The sequence below is a fragment of the Spermophilus citellus genome (genome assembly GCF_964194105.1).
Source record: "Spermophilus citellus genome assembly, contig: SCAFFOLD_61, whole genome shotgun sequence".
Classification (NCBI taxonomy): domain Eukaryota; kingdom Metazoa; phylum Chordata; class Mammalia; order Rodentia; family Sciuridae; genus Spermophilus; species Spermophilus citellus.
Window position 1 is genome coordinate 168,312 of NW_027672724.1, and position 19,158 is coordinate 187,469.

A 19,158-nucleotide genomic window follows, 5' to 3' on the forward strand; every position below is an offset into this window, starting at 1 on the left:
TGAGCTCACCAGATACGCACCTGGGATGGGTCATTCACCTGGAGGGGCTAGTCCGTTCTAACCTGGCTAAAGCAGTATAGGAATTACCCCCACTCCCAGTTGGGAGGTGTCTCTTGCCTGGAGGTGCGAGTTGCCTCTATCCTGGATGCTGGCATATATGAGCTCCATCTGACACCCAGGTGGGAGGAGTCTCCAGCTTTGAGGGGCAAGTCCCCTCTATTCTGGTGCTGTGAAATAGGAATTCACCTACCATACCAAGATGGGAGGGGTCTCCCGCCTGAAAGGACAAATCTCCTCCACCTTGGCTGCAGTGGTATACAAGCTTTCCCTGACACCCAGGATAAATGAGTGTCTCCCATGGATGGGAGAATTCCCTGTACCATGGATGCTGTGGTAAAGGATTTCCCCTGCACCCAGGTGGGAGGGGTATCCTTTCTGGAGAAATGAGTCACCTCCACCTTGGCTGTGGAGATATACAGTGTATCTCAGACACCCAGGAGGTGGGAGGGGTCTCCCACCTGCAGTGGTGAGTCTTCCCTACCCTGGCTAAGGCAGTATAAAATTGCCCCACTACACACAGGTGGGAGTTTTCTTCTGCATGGGCTGGCAAGTCCCCTCTACCTTGGCTTTGGCGGTATAAAATCTCTCCTGACACCCAGGTGGGAGGGGTCTCCCACCTGGAAGTGCCAGTCCCCTCTACTTTAGCTCTTTTTTTAAAATTTTTATTTATTTTTTTAGTCATAAATGATAGTAGAATGCATTTTGATATATAATACAGCATGGGATGTACATACATCAATTATATTGTCTATTCTATTCTGCTGCCCTTCCTATCCTCCCTACTCCTCCCCTCCTCTCCTATCCTTTCTCTCTATCCAATCGAATGTGACGGACTTTTTTTTTCTTTTTCTCATTACTACATTATATATGTATTCTGTATAACAATGAGGTTATCCTTCCATCTTCTGTGTAACTCCCCTTCTCCCTCTTTTTCCCTCCCACCTCTCTTCCCTATATAGTGGTAGTCTGCTTCTCATGCTCTCCCTCCCTATCCCATTTTGAGTCACACCCCTTATATCAGATAATATATTTGGCATTTGTTTTTTAGGGATTGGCTAACTTCACTTAGCATAATCTTCTCTAATGCCATCCATTTGCCTGCAAATGCCATGATTTTATTACTTTTTAGTGCTGAGTAATATTCCATTGTGTATAAATGCCACATTTTTTAATCCATTAATCTATTGAAGGGCATCTAGGTTGGTTACATATTCTAGCTATTGTGAATTGTGCTGCTATAAACATTGATGTGGCTATGTCCCTGTAGTATGCTCTTCTTAGGACTTTTGGGTATAGTCCGAGAAGGGGAATAGCTGGGTCAAATAGTGGTTCCATTCCCAGCTTTGCAAGGAATCTCCATATTGCTTTCCAAATTGGCTGCACCAATTTGCAGTCCCACCAGCAATGTATGAGTGTAACTTTTTCCCTGCATCCTGCATCCTCGCCAGCACTTATCATTGTTGGACTTAATAATGGCTGCCATTCTTATTGAAGTGAGATGGTGTCTTAGAGTAGTTTAATTTGCATTTCTCTGATTGCTAGAGATGGTGAGCATTTTTTCATGTATTTGTTAATTGATTGTATATCCTCTTCTGAGAAGTTTCTGTTCAAGTCCTTGGCCCATTTGAATGGGCCAAGGACTTGAACAGAATGGGTTATTTGATTTTTAATTGTTTAACTTTTGAGTTCTTTGTATATTCCAGAGATTAGAGATCCAGCTGATGCTTGAGGGGTAAAAATTTGTTCCCAGGATGTAGGCTCCCTATTCACCTCACATATTATTTCTCTTACTGAGAAAAAAACTTTTTAGTTTGAATTCATCCCATTGTTGATTCTTGGTTTTAACTCTTGTGCTATAGGTGTCTTATTAAGAAATTTGGTGACTGCACCCACGTGATGAAGATTATGATCAACTTTATCTTCTATTAGATGTAGAGTCTCTGGTCTGATTCCTATCTCCTTGATCCATTTTGAGTTTACTTTTGTGCATGGTGAGAGATAGGGATTCAATTTCATTTTGTTGCATATGGATTTCCAGTTCTCCCAGCACCATTTGTTGAAGATGCTATCCTTTCTCCATTGCATGGTTTTAGCATCTTTGTCTAATATAAAGTAGTTCTAATTTTGTGGATTTTTCTCTGGGTCCTCTATTTTGTACCATTGGTCTATCAGCCTGTTTTGATTCCTGTACCATGCTGTTTTGTTACTAATGCTCTATAGTATAGTTTAAAATCTGTAATCGCGATACCACCAATTTCACTCTTCCTGCATAGAATTACTTTAGCTATTCTGGGTCTCTTGTTTTTCCAGATGAATTTCATGATTGATTTTTCTTTTTCTGTAAGGAATGTCATTGGGATTTTGATGGAAATTGTATTGAATCTGTAAAGTGCTTTGGGTAGTATGGCCATCTTAATAATATTAATTCTACCAATCCATGAACAACGTAAATCCTTCCCTCTTCTAAGGTCTTTTTCTATTTCTTTCTTCGGGGTTCTGTAGTTTTCATTGTATAGCTCTTTCACCTCTTTTGTTAAGTTGATTCCCAGGTATTTTTTTTTAGGATATTGTGAATTGAGTAGTTGTCCTCATTTCCATTTCAGAGAATTTGTCACTGATATACAGGAATGCCTTTGATTTATTGGTATTGATTTTATATCCTCACACTTTGCTGAATTCATTTACTAGTTCTAGAAGTTTCTTAGTTGAATTTTTTGGGTGTGCTAGATATAGGATCATGTCATCAGCAAATAGTGCTAATTTAAATTCTTTTCCTATATTTATGCCTTTAATTTCTTTCATCTGTCTAACTGCTCTGGCTAGTGTTTCAAGAACTATGTTGAATAGAAGTGGTGAGAGAGGGCATCCCTGTCTTGTTCTAGATTTTAAAGGGAATGCCTTCAATTTTTCTCCATTTAGAATGATGCTGGCCTGAGGCTTAGTGTATATAACTTTCACCATTTTGAGGTAATTTCCTGTTATCCCTAATTTTTCTAGAGTTTTGAACATAAAGGCATGCTGTATTTTGATGAATGCTTTTTCAGCATCTATCAAGATGATCATATGATTCTTTTCTTTAAGACTATTGATGTGGTGAATTACATTTATTGATGTCCATATATTGAACCAGCCTTGCATCCCAGGGATGAATCCCACTTGGTCATGGTGCACGATCATTTTGACATGTTATTGTATCCGATTTGCCAGAATTTTATTGAGGATTTTTGCATCTAAATTCATTAGGGATATTGGTTTTTAGTTTTCTTTCTTTGAGTTGTCTTTATCTGGTTTGGGAATCAGGGTGATATTGGCCTCATAGAATGAATTTGAAATTCTCCCTCTTTTTCTATATCCTGAAATATATTGTAGAGTAGTGGTATTAGTTCTTGTTTAAAGTTCTTGTAAAACTCTGCTGTATATCCTTCCGGTCCTGGGCTTTTCTTGGTTGGTAGTCTTTTGATGGCTTCTTCTATTTCCTCACTTGATATTGGTCTGTTTTGGTTGTTTATATCATTCTGACTCAATCTGGGTAGCTCATTGGTCTTAAGGAATTTAACAATGCCTTCACTATCTTCTATTTTATTAGAGTATAGGTTTTGAAAATAATTTCTAATTATCTTCTGTATTTCTGAATTGTCTGTTGTGATGTTGCCTTTTTCATCCTGCAGCTAGTAATTTGGGTTCTCTCTCTTCTTCACTTTGTTAGCATGGCTAGTGGTCTATCAATCTTATTTATTTTTTCAAAGAACCAACTTTTAGTTTTGTCAATTTTTTCAATTGTTTCTTTTGTTTTGATTTCATTGATTTCAGCTCTGATTTTAATTATCTCTTGTCTTCTACTGTATTTGCTGCTTATTTGTTCTTCTTTTTCTAAGGCTTTGAGGTGTAGTGTGAGGTCATTTATTTGTTGGCTTTTTCTTCTTTTAAGGGATGAACTCCATGAAATGAATTTTTCCTCTTAGTACTGCTTTTATAGTGTCCCAGAGATTTTGATATGTTGTGTCTGAGTTTTCATTTACCTCTAATATTTTTTTTAATTTTCTCTTTGATGTCTTCTGTAACCCTTTTGTCATTCAGTAGCATATTGTTTAATCTCCATGTGATGTAGGATTTTTTTCTTTCTTATTTTATTATTGATTTCCAATTTCATTTCATTATGATCAGATAAAATGCATGGTAGTATCTCTACTCCTTTGGAATTACTAAGATTTTCCCTGTGACATAATATATGGTCTATTGTTTAGAAGGATTTATGTGCTGCTGAGAAGAAAGTGTATCCACTTGATGTTGGGTGGTATTTTTTGTGTATATCAATTAAGTCTTAAGTTATTAATTGTATTATTGAGCTCTATGGTTTCTTTATTAAACTTTTGTTTGGAAGATCTGTCCAGTGGTTAGAGAGGTGTGTTAAAATCTCCCATGATTATTGTGTTGTGGTCTATTTGACTATTGAACTTGAGAAGAGTTTGTTTGATGAACGTAGCTGCACCATGGTTTGGGGCATATATATTAATGATCGTCACATCTTGTTGGTGTATGGTTCCCTTGAGCAGTATGTAGTGTCTTTTTTTATCCCTTTTGATTAACTTTGGCATGAAGTCTATTTTATTTGATACAAGTATGGACACCCCTGCTGGCTTCCGGGGTTCATATGAGTGGTATGATTTTTCCCAACCTTTCACCTTAAGTCTGTGTATGTCTTTTCCTATCAGATGAGTCTCGTGTAGGCAGCATATTGTTGGATTTTTTTTAATCCATTCTACTAGCCTATATCTTTTGATTGGTGCATTTAAGCCATTAACATTTAGGGTAACTATTGAGATATGGTTTGTACTTTCAGCCATATTTGATTATGTATGTTACTTAACAAGTTTTGTTTTTCCTCTATGATTAGTTTTTCCTTTACTGTACTACATCCCGCTGTTGGTTTTCATTGTTATTTTTCATTTCCTCTTCCTGTAATGTTTTGCCAAGGATGTTTTGAAAAGCTGGTTTTCTAGCTGCAAAGTCTTTTAACTTTTGTTTATCATGGAAGATTTTATTTCATTTTCAATCCTGAAGCTTAATTTCACTGGATACATGATTCTTGGTTAGAACCCTTTTTCTTTAAGCATTTGAAATATGTTGTTCCAGGATCTTCTAGCTTTCAGAGACTGTGTTGAAAGATCAGCAGTTATCTTGATTGGTTTACCCATAAATGTAATCTGCTTCCTCTCTCTTATGGCTTTTAAGATTCTCTCCTTATTCTGTATGTTGGGCATCTTCATTATTATGTGTCTTGGTGTGGATCTCTTATGATTTTTTACATTCGGTGTCCTGTAGGCTTCTAGTTTTTGGATTTCTTTTTCATCCTTTAAGTCTGGGAAGTTTTCTAGTATTATTTCATTGAATAGATTGCTCATTCCTTTGGTTTGTACCTCTATACCCTCTTGTATCCCAATAACTCTTAAGTTTGGTTTCTTTATATTATCCCATAATTCTTGGATATTCTGCTCATGATTTCTTAACATTCTCGCTGAGCTGTCTATGTTCTTTTCAAGTTGAAAAACTTTGTCTTCAATGTCTGAAGTTCTAACTTCTAAGTGTTCTACTCTGCTGGTAATACTCTCATTTGAGTTTTTAATTGGTTTTTTGTTTCCTGCATTTCCAGGATCTCTTGTTTGTTTTTTTATATCCTCTATCTCCCTAGAGAGTTGATCTTTTGCTTCTTGGATTTGTTTATGTAATTCATTGTCAAAGTGATCTTTCATTGTCTGAATTTGCTGGATAATGTCTTCCTTGAGACTCCAGATCATCTGAAGCATGTATATTCTGAACTCTTTATCTGATATTCCATCAGCTGCAGATATTATCTCATCTAATGTTGAATTGACCTGTGTTGTTTGTGGTCCTTTCTTTCCTTGTCTTTTCATACTGCTCATGTTTCTTTCTAGCATTGTTAAATTGTGTGTTAATCATTTTCCCCTTATATATTTATATTGTTCTTGTATAGCACCAAAATCCCTCTTTTGCAGAGAAAGACAATGTTAACTGTTCCCAATAACAACAGTACATCATCTAAGCACAAGTTTTCATTATTAATACATTTATAGTTAGATTCTAAGTCTATAGATATTGGTTTCAATTATTATTTAAGAATATAGTCATTAGTTTTATAAAAGGCATACCATATCTGGTGGCATATAGAAAACTTAATTTCAGAAAGGGAGAGAAAAGGGAAATTGCATGGAAATGAAGGGAGACCCTCATTGCTATACAAAATTACATATAAGAGGTTGTGAGGGGAATGGGAAAATAAACAAGGATAGAAATGAATTACAGTAGATGGGGTAGAGAGAGAAGATGGGAGGGGAGGGGTGGGGGGATAGTAGGGGATAGGAAGGTAGCAGAATACAACAATTACTAATAGGGTATTATGTAAAATTGTGGATGTGTAACCGACGTGATTCTGCAATCTGCATTTGAGGTAAAATTGGGGGTTCATAACCCACTTGAATCTAATGTATGAAATATGATATGTCAAGAGCTTTGTAATGTTGTGAACAACCAATAAAAAAAGAAAACTTAATTTCAGATGATAAAATATGTTATACTTAGAGGGAAAGGAGTGAGGGTATGAGGTTAAACTAACAGCAATTTCGGAGAACTCTAACCAATAGACTGGTAATTTATGGAAGAATGTATAGACTCAACCTCCTATCTGTATTTAGATAGTTACCCTATGTATTGATAGCAAAAGTTAGGAGGTTGAAAGTGGGATAGAGGGAATACGAATGAAGAAAAGAAAATAAAAGAAAGAAAAGAGAAATAAGAAAGAAGGAAAAGGAAAGTAATATAGAAATAGAGAAAAAATAGGGGAAAGGTGGGGTATATGCAATTCCTCTATATTATGTTACTTTGGTAATTCGGTTGTTCATGCACAGTTCTTGGTTTCACATATGTTGAAGTTATGAAAGAGAGAGAAGAAAAGAGAGAAAGAGAAAAAAAAGTCTCTCAGAACACTGTTTTCCTTGCTTCCAGTAGGTGGTGTTGTCTATTCCTAGCTTGAGCCTCTGTATTCAGGGTGGTGGGTATAGCCAGTGTGAAAGGAAATGAGCTTCCACCTGTATCTTCCCTACTCTAGTCTCTGAGGTAGAAACCAGGTGTCTGTACAGTTGTTGTTTTGCATTGATAGCTACAACCCCCAAAAGCTTGTGGGAAATATTTTGAGTTATGGCAGCTAAGGGTGGGGGAGTTGGAAACCGGGTACCTGTGCTGGTAGCCACACCCGCTTTGATGGATTTTAAGGGTTGATGGGCTTCCTCTGGACTAGCACTTGGGGCGGGGCCGGACTTCCTCCTCCGGTCTGGCTGGGCGCCTGGCGTCTTTCCTCTTGTATTAAAAGTGAGTCTCTTGTATTAAAAGTGATGGAAACTTCAATTTACGGCCCTGGCTTGTAGGCTAGAAGGCTCTTTGCAATGGAGGAAAGAGGTTTCGAGATTTTGGGGCACTGGCTATGGTGCTGAGCCACTGTCTACTGTCCCTTGTCCCCTGTCCCACCTCTGCTTCAGGCACACCATTTGGAAGAAGGTCAAAGGTGCTGTCACCCCTCTGCTGGCCAGAATCATATCTCTCATCCATAGAGATGGCAACATTGAGCTTCTGATCAGACCAGACTCACCATCCTGGGCCCATGACCTGTCGATATTTATTTTCAATGTCACCAAGTTGCTGAACATTCCACTTGTGATGAATAACATAAGATGAATGAAAATCCACATGGCACCCTTATTACCTCTCCTGTGCTTGAGAACATAGACTCTCTGCTTTCCAAGGAATGTTTGTGCCACCTCCTTCTATTGCCTAGGGGACATGGCATCCTGGCAGGTCTTTGTTCTGTCTCCTTTCTCTTCATTTCCTTCTCTCAGGACACCTGTTATAGTGAAGAAAGCCAGGTTGGACTCCATGTTCAGTAGGAACATTGCCCTTTGGAGAGAACATGTCCTTAAGCATTCTCAGATTCCCTGATGCTGTTCCCAGTTCTGGGGGGCCTCCCTAGGCTTCCTGTGCAGATTGCAGGGACTTCAATTCTGGAAAATTGGCCAATAAGGGGCAGGTGCAGGCACTGGAGACTTGGTTTTGTGTAAGACTTTGGGCCCACCAGTTCTTATACACAGGAGCCCTAGCCAGGAAGGCAGACAGAAGCTGACTGTGCAGCCTCAGCACCTTGACTTTGTCCTGTTTCTCTTTGTTCTAATAAGTTATACATGACAACAGAATACTCTTCTATTCATTCTACACAATGGAGCACATTTTTTCCACTTCTCTGGTTGTACAGAATGTAGGGTCAAACCATTCATGTAATCATACATTTATCTAGTGTAATGAAGTGCATCATTCCACCATCTTTCCTACTACCAGGCCCCCTTCCCTCTCCTCCTTCTCCTTTGCCCAATCCAAAGTTCCTCCACCCATCCTATGCCCCTGCATTATGGATTAGCATCCACTTATCAGAGAGAACTTTCAGCCTTTGATTTTTTTTTTTTTGGATGAGCTTGCTTCACTTACCATAACATTCTCCAACTCCATCCATCTACAAATGCCATAATTTTACTTTATTTTAATGCTGAGTAATATTCTTTTGTGTATATGTACCACAGTTTCTTTATCCATTCATCTATTGAAGGGCTTTTAAGTTGCTTCCACAGTTTGGCTATTGTGAATTGCGCTGCTTAAAACATTGATGTGGTGCAGGTGATGGAACCCAGGGCCTTACACATGTCAGGCAAGCACCCTACTGCAGAGCCACTCCTGGCCCACAGTGCCTTCTGAGTGCATGTTCTCTGGTGTTCAGAGCACCATATCAGGAACTGATTTTCAGTTCACCTCACCTCACTGCAGAACCATATGAGCCTTCCTGGGGGTGCTTACAACAGTGTCCCCTTCAGCTGGAGAATCAGGGACTATGTGGAAGAGCTCTGGGTCCATGCCCAGTACATCACAGATACAAAAGGTGAGCCCTTCTCAAGATGGGCTTTATGCAGCCCTGGTGAAGCAGCCTTTACCCACAAAGACACTGCCTGACAAGCAGTTGGCTGACAGCAGCTAGCACCTGGTAAATTCTGGGGCTTGTAGATATTACGCTTTGCTGTGAATGAGTTCAAACCATGTCCTGCCTTCATTTTGAAATTTCCAATAAAGAAGTGATAATCTCCACTAGGTCAGAAGCCTTTAAGTTACACCATGAAGGGAGACTATGAGGTGATTTCTGGTGTCACACTGTCCAGCAGGCTGGTGACTGGAGCATATTCCAGCAGGGACAGAGATTGCTATCTGCTCCAAGTTGACAATTCACATCCTGAGGCTCACACCCAGGAAACACCCCATTTAAACTTTCTCAGCAAATGCTAGCAATGAAAAGAGCATGTTCCCTTCTTCCACACTGAGCTGTTGGTCCCTCCTGAGTCACACAAGCTAGACAGTGTCTGCTCTGCTATCATATGCTAGGGGTGAGGTTTAGACATAGTCATTCCAGAAAAGCTAGTGGCAGTGATGTGTTTTGGAAGTCATCTTTCACATACATGTGATATCATCTTATCAACATTTCCTTAGAGAACCAGTATGTTCAAAGTAAACTTACTTTCCTGGGTCTTCATTCTGCCACTTGTCCTAAACCAAAGTGAAGCAGTGTGTTTCCTGCTGAGAGGATGTTTCTTCACCTGGGGTATGCCCTTCCTGGCCCTGCTTTTTCAGCAAAATATGCAGCTAGGAAGCAACTCCCCATCTGCTGGTAGGTAAATCTCTCTGCTTGGCGTAGTCTCTTATCCCAGCCCTAAAGAGCAGCCCACTCAGTCCTGATTCCCTGGAAACCCATATATATATAGTATAGCACAAGTATAGCACAAAACTCAGGCTACCTTAGAATTTTTTTTTCCTTTTGGGTGAGTGTGGCTTTTGTGACCTAAATTGAATGTTGATCCTGTCTTCCTTTCTGTGTCCCCTAGTCTATTCATCCACCATTCTCTATTCCCATAAGGCAGCCAATGGCATTTTGTCTCTGAGTCACCCTAGGGTGCTGCACTAGCCTGGGGCTCCCCTTCCAAAGAAGTGAGCTTCTTTCAGCTGTGGCTTCACAGGTCTCAAGTCACTCTGGCTTCCTCCATGCAGGATGGTCAGAGAAGTTAGTGTTAATCTCCCAGTAAACTTCCCTGGGCATTTTTCTTGCCCAGTTTCCTGGAGATCAGCAGCATGAGTTGTTTCAGTGCTACTTGAGGGATTTCATGCTCTTTACCATGAAAGTGTCCACCTGGGAGGAGCTGAAAGTAGGTATCCACTCAAGGTCAAATGTGGAAATTGGACCACAGTATGGACTGGGGACAAATATGGGAACTCAGGTTCCAAGAGCTGGTGCTGCTGTGGGGAACATAATGAGGCCACAAAAGACACTAGGCTGAGAACATCCTCCAAGCTACTTAGAACACACGGCCAACCCTCTATACTCCCCAAGGCCTCCTTGAATGGGACATTTCTACTATCTTGAGAAGCTCTCCATGTTCCTTGTAGCACCCTCTAAATTGTTGATTTTCTCTTGACAACATTAAGGTAAATATGTAACTGAGCTCTTAAGGTAAGAATAATAAATGAAATTCAGTGGAAAGGTTGATACTTTTTGTTTATGAATCTGGGGAGAAAACCAAGAGTCTCAGGCACCGTAGACTAGTATTGTCAATAGAGCTGCAGCCCAGCCCAAGATGGAAACTCAGCTGTCCAGTAGTCAAACATAGCACAGAAAAAGAAGATGACAAATGTGTGAGAACATACTCTAGCCCACAAAATGGAAGGTTAGAGAAGTGTTTTTAGAAAAGAGCAAAATTTACCCTGAGTTTAAAAGTGGGTAGAAATTATAAGCCAGCTACATAGAGTATAATTGTGTGGGCATCTAGAAAATTTTGCTCACATGCTCAGCGCCCCCAGGAAGTCAAGAGAATGTAAACAGTCTTCTGATACCACTTTTATCTGCTAATCTGTCAAAACCAAGTTTGCAAAAGGAAGGGCAGGCTCATAGGCCTCCTTGGCAGGTGTTGAGCAGTGGTCACATGGCAGGGTGGTTGAAGAGCCTGCCCCATAGCTACTGACCATACTGTGAGTGCTGGGCAGATGCTCACAGAAAATCTTTCCAGCTTTGTTTCTGATCACAAAGAAATAGAAACAATTTAAGTGTCCAAATAAATTAAGAAGGGAAAAAGTATGACTATTTTAAAATGGTTGTTTGCAACCATTGAAAACAATATTTTCACAGATAATGAGTGATAAAGGAATATTCATAATCTAATCTTGATTGAAAAAATCAGGAACACAGTGATCCTGATTTGAGAATGATTCTGAGGAAAGGAATGGCTAGGAAAATGTCTAGAGGCTCTACTGAAAAGCAGTTGGGAGATATGAAGTCTAATTTGTAATTTTTTAATGGTAAACTGAATTTATTTCCTCTTGGAAAACAATTCAGTAATCTCCAGGTTCAGACCACAGAGTAAGCATTAATAACAGTAACATACAGGTTAGTTCAACTGATTTAAGAATTTGGCTGTGTGAATCATTAAGGAAAACCTTGAACACTCAAAGCTTCAAATGTATCCAGGAAAAAAATTATTTTGACAGTCTACATAACAACTATTGCATATATAGTGATGCTACCTGTCACATTGCAAGGCTTACAAATATATATACGGGCCGTATCCAGCTTGGGGTTCTGTTCTGTGAGAACATCTCTTCATGGTTTGCAAGAATCTTCAGCAATAAAGAATAGTCTTGGATTTTAACTGTTGATATACCAAAAGAGAAATTCTAGGCTTAAGTGTATATAAAAGGAAGTCTAACCATCGTCCCATGTGTAACAGTTGTTTTTAATCTGTCTTTCTTAAAAATACTTTCTCTTAAGCCATCTTGTTCACTTTTTTTTTAATCTTTCCTGAATAGGGCCCAGGTGCACTTGTCTTTATAAGACCACTTTAGTATCAGATGACATAATACATGTGCAACACTTTATATACAAGGAGTCTATCAGGTGCTCAAAAGTTCAAACACATGAACATCCAACAGTTTTGATAATACAAGTGTTATGGTAAAATACAATGTTCTGAATAATTTACATTAACAATGAAAGTTTCTTGCAAAGAGTAAAACATGTTCCCTTTTTGTGCCACAAAAGTAATTCTCCTTGAGAGACTATACTTTCACTAACTGCTGTGTTGGGTCATCGTGTGATTAGAGACACTGATGCATTTTCTTTTGACGTTTAACAGTTCGTATGGGCTTGGGCTGACATCTCAAAGCATTTTCTGGATGACACTAAGCTTCAGCTCTGTTTGGATGAAAAACTTCTGTGGACATTGTGTACAGTCATAGACCTTGTCTTCTTGTCCATGGGCAGAGAAAATATGCTGCTGCAACTTGTTTGCTTGAACAAATACTGTAAAGCAGACAGGACACTTGAAGGTGCCTCCCATCCCTTCAAAGCTGTGCTCTATCAGGTGGCACTGGAGTTTGGCAGGAGAGTCGAAGGTCTGGCTGCAGAGTTTGCACTCATGGCTCAGTCCTTCATCAATCATGTGATTTGCAACATGAGTCTGTATTTCCCATTCATTGTAGAAAACCATCTGACACTTGATGCACTGATAGGTCTTCTTCTCATCGGACTGGGAGGGACTGATTCTGGGCATGGGCGACACTTATGGTGATTTCAACTGTGAGCTGTTGCTATCTGGCACGAGATCTCAGTGCATGGTTTGGATGTGGTTCTGGAGTTCACTTTCAGACTCGAACTTCACATTGCAGCTGGAGCAGCGTGTCTTCAGTTCTCCTGCCTTGCCTTTGGCCTCGATGACACTCAAATTCTCATTCTGGCCAAAACCTGGTCTATTCATGCTGGGCGGGAGGCTGATGCCTGGGCTACTGCTCTTACTGAGATTTACGCAGCCAGCACACAGACCATATGGCAGGCTGTTGATGTCAAGTTTCACCAGATCTTGCTTGGAACAGAATTCTTTTAGGCAAGATGCACACTTGTACAGTTTTTGGACATGCTGGCCATGCCCGGTGGTCTGGGGACCCATTCCCTGTGTTTTGCATGTGGAATGTCCCATGGATTTTGAGTTCCAAGGTGGAGGTCACAGTCTTCATGCATACTATGCAGCAATATCCCATCAGAGAATTATTCAGGTCAGGGTGCATTTGGCGATGCTCCAAGAACTCCTCTTCACTCTGTAGAGGCATCTTGCATATCCTGCAGTTTCCAGTATCAAGGCTCTTACTGTGCGTGACTTTGTGTTCTGTAAGAATTAAAAGGGAGGGAAAATGTTCTCTGCAAATAGGGCGCATGTAGTGTTTGACCATGCCTTGGTGGGTCTACATATGTTCACGCAGGCCATTTTCAGAGAAGAAGGTTCGAGAACACATGTTGCACTTGTAATTCCCTTTAATGAGCTTGGCTTTCTTCTTCACAATGGCACTTTCTCCAGGTCTGATATAGTGGTCCTGGAGCTGGTGATTCTGCAGCAGAGTTTCCATAGTGTACACCGCCCCAGAGATGTCACACCCATACATAGGCTCAGAGCTGTCCACATCTTTCTCACTCCCATCGTGACTGTTGTGGGACTCCTTGTTGTTGGTCAGTAGGGTCTGCAGCTCCACTTCTTCTTTCTGCACCTGCTCAGAGGCTCCATTTGTGCTGTAGTTGGGCGTCTTGGTTTCAAACATACAGTGCTTCTCTTGCAAATGTTTCTCTAGCAGAATGATGGCATGGAAGGCTTTGCTGCAGAACTTGCAGTTGTACTTCTTACTGTGAGTTGTGATGTGGCACTGAAGCTCCACCTCAGTGCCAAAGGGCTCACCACAGAAGATGCACTTGTACAATTTGCCTTGGTTTTCCAGGTGGTTGTGTTTCACGTGGAGCTGCAGGTCAGTCTCATTGCAGAAGTCCCAGGTGCAGGACGTGCACTGGTAGACCTTCTTTTCATTACTGTGTTTCACAGCCAAGTGCAGCTGAATGGAGACTTTGGAGTCAAAAACTTCTTGGCAGAGGGTGCAGCAGAAGAAGACAAAAGTGTGCATGTCCAACAGGTGTTTCTGAAGGTCATCCACTGATGTGAACTGCTTGTTGCAACTCTCACAGATGTAGTAGGTTGAGGTGATCATAAAGTGAATGGTCACAGGCTTCAGCAAGGATTCTTGGTTGGGGAATTCCTTGTTGCACTGAGGACAGGTCAGTTTCAGCAGCACAGTGTCGAGATGAGTTTTTAAGTGAGTCTGAAAGCTGTCTAGGGATGTGTACTTAGCACCACACTGATTACAGATATATTCTCCGGCGGGATGCGCAGGTGCTCCCCCTATGGCCTGCATGATCTTAAGAGATGTCTGCTTTATGGCCACAGGAGATAGGGGGCTCAAGGCCCGGGATTTTTTCCCATTGTGAATATAATTCAGGGCCAAGGGAATGTTTTTATGATTCTCTTTGATATGCTTGTACAGCTTAAGAACACTGTTGAATATTGGTGAATTTGTACAATAGATACAGGAATAGACTTCCACTACTGGTTCTTTTGGGTCCCAAGCACTGGGGATCCAAACTGAGAGCCACTGAGGTCACAATGCACCTGTCTTATATGCTCTTCAAGGGAAGAGTCAGTGACAAATCCCATATAGCAATGAGGACAAAATAATGCATTACTATCCTTAGCTGCAGGGTTTGCAAATCCGTGAGAACATCGGATGTGCTCCTTAAGGGTGTTGAGGTCGTTGACAATTTCAGAACAGAAGTTGCACTGGTAAACTATGGCAGGCATTGCAGAAACAATCAGGCCTGGGTCCTGAGCTTTGTGCACTTGCTTAACATGTTAATTTAGGTTATAAAGTGAGGGTAATACCTCCAAGCAATACTGACAAATACGGGCCTGTTCTGGCTTATCTAAATGAATAGTCTTTAGGTGAATCTGCGGAATTGAAAGACTCAAGAATGACTGCTTGTGGCAGTAAATACAGCTGTAGATAACTTTTGCTTGTTTACTCGAGGTGCCAGTCATGTCAGGGGTTGCTGAGGAGCCCCCTTCCTCCCTCGACTCTTTGGGATTGGTGGGGCAGCCTCCACCATGGTTGAACTCTCCACTGAGAGGTTGGAATCTGGAGTTGGGATGGACACAGAGATGTAGCCCACCTTGACCAGGGAAAGGCTGTTGCTGTGATTGCAGGACTCCAGTTGCTGGTGACTGTTCATGTGGCTGTACAGTTCCTCGACTGTACAGAACAAAGGCTGCAAGAGTTTTTCTTCTCCCCTCTGTGCCCCTGCTCCATGTGGTTCATGAGGCAGGTCTCCTCCACAAAGAGCTTGTGGCAGTAGACGCACTGCAGTGCAGCTTGATCCTCACTGGTGGAGCATTCGGGGTGGCACTCTGCAATGTGCTTCTGGAGGTCTTCTGGGAAGTCAAAGCCTTCTTCACACTGACTGCATTTCTGAGTGTCCTTCATCTTCCAGTCCTCCATCCTGGAACCAGACTGGGAACTGTCCTTGTTCCTCTCATGAACCTGCATGTGTCCGTGTAAGGAGCTAGAGGACAGGAACCCATGGCGGCAAATGGCACATTTATATGGCTTGTTGGAAGTGTGAGTCTTTAAGTGGATCTACAAGTGATCACTCCTGGAGAACGCAGCATCACATTCACTTCAGTGGTACTTCTTGTACCCGGTGTGGAGCTTTATATGGAGATCTTGGTTCCACTTGTGTTTGAACAGCAGACTGCAGTAGGTGCATTTGAAAGGCAGTGACTCTGCTCATGGTGCTTTAGGTAGCTGAGGTGGCTAAACGACTTGTCACAGAACTGACATGGGTATGGCAGTCCAGGGGCACCTTCTTCCTCTCTAAAATCGCAACCTTTTCCATGACTAGGGGAAGTCTGGTCCTTGTTAGAAGGTGAGGAAGCTGGCCAAGAGAATGTGGGATCATCTTCAACATCCACTCCATCTGTCAGCTGATATTGATTAATCTTGTGTTCTGTGATATAGCTCAGTGATTCAAACACCTGGAGGCAACTGTCACAGTTGTCCTCCCAGTCTTCTGTCCTCTTCTTACAATCTATTACCTCTCCATCTTCAGCCTTGTCTTCAAGTTTACAGTTTGGGTATTTGAGGGATCTTGGTTTCGCTTGCTTGCGGCGGCGAGACATCCTGCAAGGTCTTGGACTGCGCTGGCACTCAGGTAGTCCACATAATAATAGAAAATGGAAGCAAGGCCCCCAAAGCCATCAGGATGGCTCCAGAGGGGGCCCTAACCCGCAGGGACTCGCTTTGTATGTAATCACTGAGGAAATCATTGTCAGCCCAGCCTGCATGCACTCACACACAGACAGGGGGGCATGATTAAAAGGCTAGAGCACGGGGAGCCAGAGGGAGGAGGGGTCGCGCCAAAACCCAGACTGGAGGCGCCGGCTGTGGCGCGGATCCAGAGCCTGGCAGCGGCAGAGCGCCCCGCACCCTGCCCTTAATTCGTAATTTTTTTTGTGTGTGGTTTTTGAATAGTTCTGAATTCCCACAGGAAAAAATCTCTTTATGATTCAAAAATACATACTGAAAACGCTTGGAAACCCCAGTTTTTGCAGAGGGCCCTGTGGTTCTGTGTCTGAGCTGGAAGCAGCCTCAGGGAGGCCTGAGGATGGGCTCTGCTTGCCATGGGTGCACCTGGCCTATCAGCATTTCAGGACCAGCTTCACAACTTCTCCAGAATCTTGACCATCCACCCGAAGTTTCTGCAGAGCCTCACTGAAGCTTTACAGAAGCATGAAATGGCTGGCTGTGAGATGGTACAGCCCCTCGGGAGGCCCAGGCCCTGGTCTGCCACCAGAGGAGAGACCCTTCAGGGGGAAGGGAGCCAGCATAGCCCAGAGATATTGGAAACAGCTGGCTAGTGTTTCCTGTATCCCAAGACCCAAAGGAGCAGGTTATACATTGTGTACTTGTATTCCAAGCCTGGAATACAAGGACACAATGCCTCTGCCAGGACCTCTGGCCTAAGGGAGCCATAGCCAATGAAGAGGATGGGTGGAAGGGCAGAGAACCTTTGGAGTTCACTCTCCCCTTCCCAGATACTAGATGTGTTGGCTGCAATGGCCTGTGCTGAAATGCTGACAAGAGATAATCTGAAGCCAAGTCCCCAGGCCTGGCTGAAGCTGGTTAAGAAGCTGTCTATACCGCTGGAGCTCGTATGCTCAGATGGGTACTTGCAAGATAGCAGGATCACAGTCAGAGCTGTCATTGAAGAGGTCAGGTGAGACCCAGAGCCTAGCTCTTCCTGGCATGCTCGGCTTGTGCTCATCAATGGACTATGGGTTGTGGCACCCCTGGCAGCAGGACAAGCAGGTTCTCCTGCCATGGCAGGGGCTCTTTGTGCACTCACTCTGCACTTGATGAACCATGTCAAGTGCCACCATCTCATTAGATGTGGGAGAAAGAGGAAAACCAATGCAGCGAAACCATGGTGCCCAAGGGCCACAGAAAGGCAGGCAGCAACATGAGAATCACTGAGTTGGCAGGGAGCCACTAGAAAGGATGGGGGTGATCAGAGCAAGCAGGCCTTCAGGATTGAGGAGGGTCCCAACCCATGCTGGGCTATAAGAGTCAAGAGGGACTCGCTCTGTGCAGGATTGTGAGAGTGGGGCACAGTGGCAGAGTGGGCACAGTGGCAGTGCATGCTGAGGTAGCAAAGTGAGACCCTGAGTCCTACCTTCATGGAGAGCTGGAGGAGTGTCGAGGGCAGAGCTGGTGGTTAGTTTCTTCTGTCACCTCACCTTCCCATGCTGCCTTGCACATGCCCTCTTCATGCCCTCCTCCTGTCTCAGACTCCTCTGTCAAGGCTAAGTCCCTGACACCCTCTTTTGACAGAATCCAGTGCAATTGGGTTTTATCAATTGCATTCTTTTTGGAGCACGTGTTCCTGGGGACCAAGAGCCAGATTCTGGAGCTGTGCCAGCTGATGACCAAGTACATCTTCTCACTAGACAAGGTAAGCACTGGGCCACAGAGACCAGGAGCCCACTCCACCCTCACCTGCAGGTCAGTGCTGGACTTTCACAGGGTCACACAGGGGGATGTGACACATTGGCCAGCCATAGCATGGATAAGCTCAGTTGTTTAAGAGTTGGCCTTCCCTGATTGCTAAGTCAGGGCATGCCACTTAGGGATAGCAATGACTGTACACAACAGAACTTCTGCAGGGAACTTGCTTATGGATGCTTTTCAAGGGCTGGAGGAGTGGGCTTCACTTACACCCAGGATGACCTAGAACAAGCCAGCAGCCTAGCCCTCAGAGGTAAAATCACCTTCACCCTAGGCAGGATGGCAGTGATGCAGGAGTGTGCCATTGAAGCTGGGGACTTCAAAATACATACTATAAAGGGACCACAGGAACAGAAAAACACTGAGCCTCTGTCCTCAATGCCAGATAAATCTGATGACAGTGCTACTAGTCCCCTCAGAGAAAGCCACTATCTCTGTGGCCAGGCTGTCCAGCAAAAATAGCCACTCAGCACAACACCATTCCCAACTATTTTTTTTAAAGAGAGAGTGAGAGAGGAGAGAGAGAGCGAGAGAGAGAGAGAATTTTTAATATTTATTTTTTAGTTCTCGGCGGACACAACATCTTTGTTGGTATGTGGTGCTGAGGATCGAACCCGGGCCGCACGCATGCCAGGCGAGCGCGCTACCGCTTGAGCCACATCCCCAGCCCCATTCCCAACTATTTTACCCTGTGATCTTGGGCTAGGGTGACTATCACATAAGCACATCCCATGGGTAGAAGATCATTATCCTTCAAAGTGCCCACTGTCAGGGTATCTGAGAAAGGCCACTGTAGACAGGTGTGCAGCCTTTGAAATGCTGGCAGGCACACCAGACAGAGATTAGCAGAGATACCAAATGCCAGTGTATCCAAACTTGACTAGAATATCAGAGGCCTTGTGCAGGATGGTCTATACAGGCCAGGGCTTTCTCACAGCTCCCAGGTGCCTGGTACCCACATTTCTTCTCAAATGACCTTCTGTCCTCTTCAACAAACACCTTCCAGCTACTTGTCTTCAA

The 19,158-nt window shown here is 42.8% G+C and overlaps 1 pseudogene across 1 annotated transcript; it reads right to left on the bottom strand.

Annotated features, from left to right (window-relative positions):
• Window positions 1–12,365: 12,365 nt before the first annotated feature.
• Window positions 12,366–15,636, bottom strand: LOC308640708 (zinc finger protein 521-like; annotated as a pseudogene). The gene has a single exon. The product of its transcript is annotated as a zinc finger protein 521-like (transcript).
• Window positions 15,637–19,158: the final 3,522 nt, after the last annotated feature.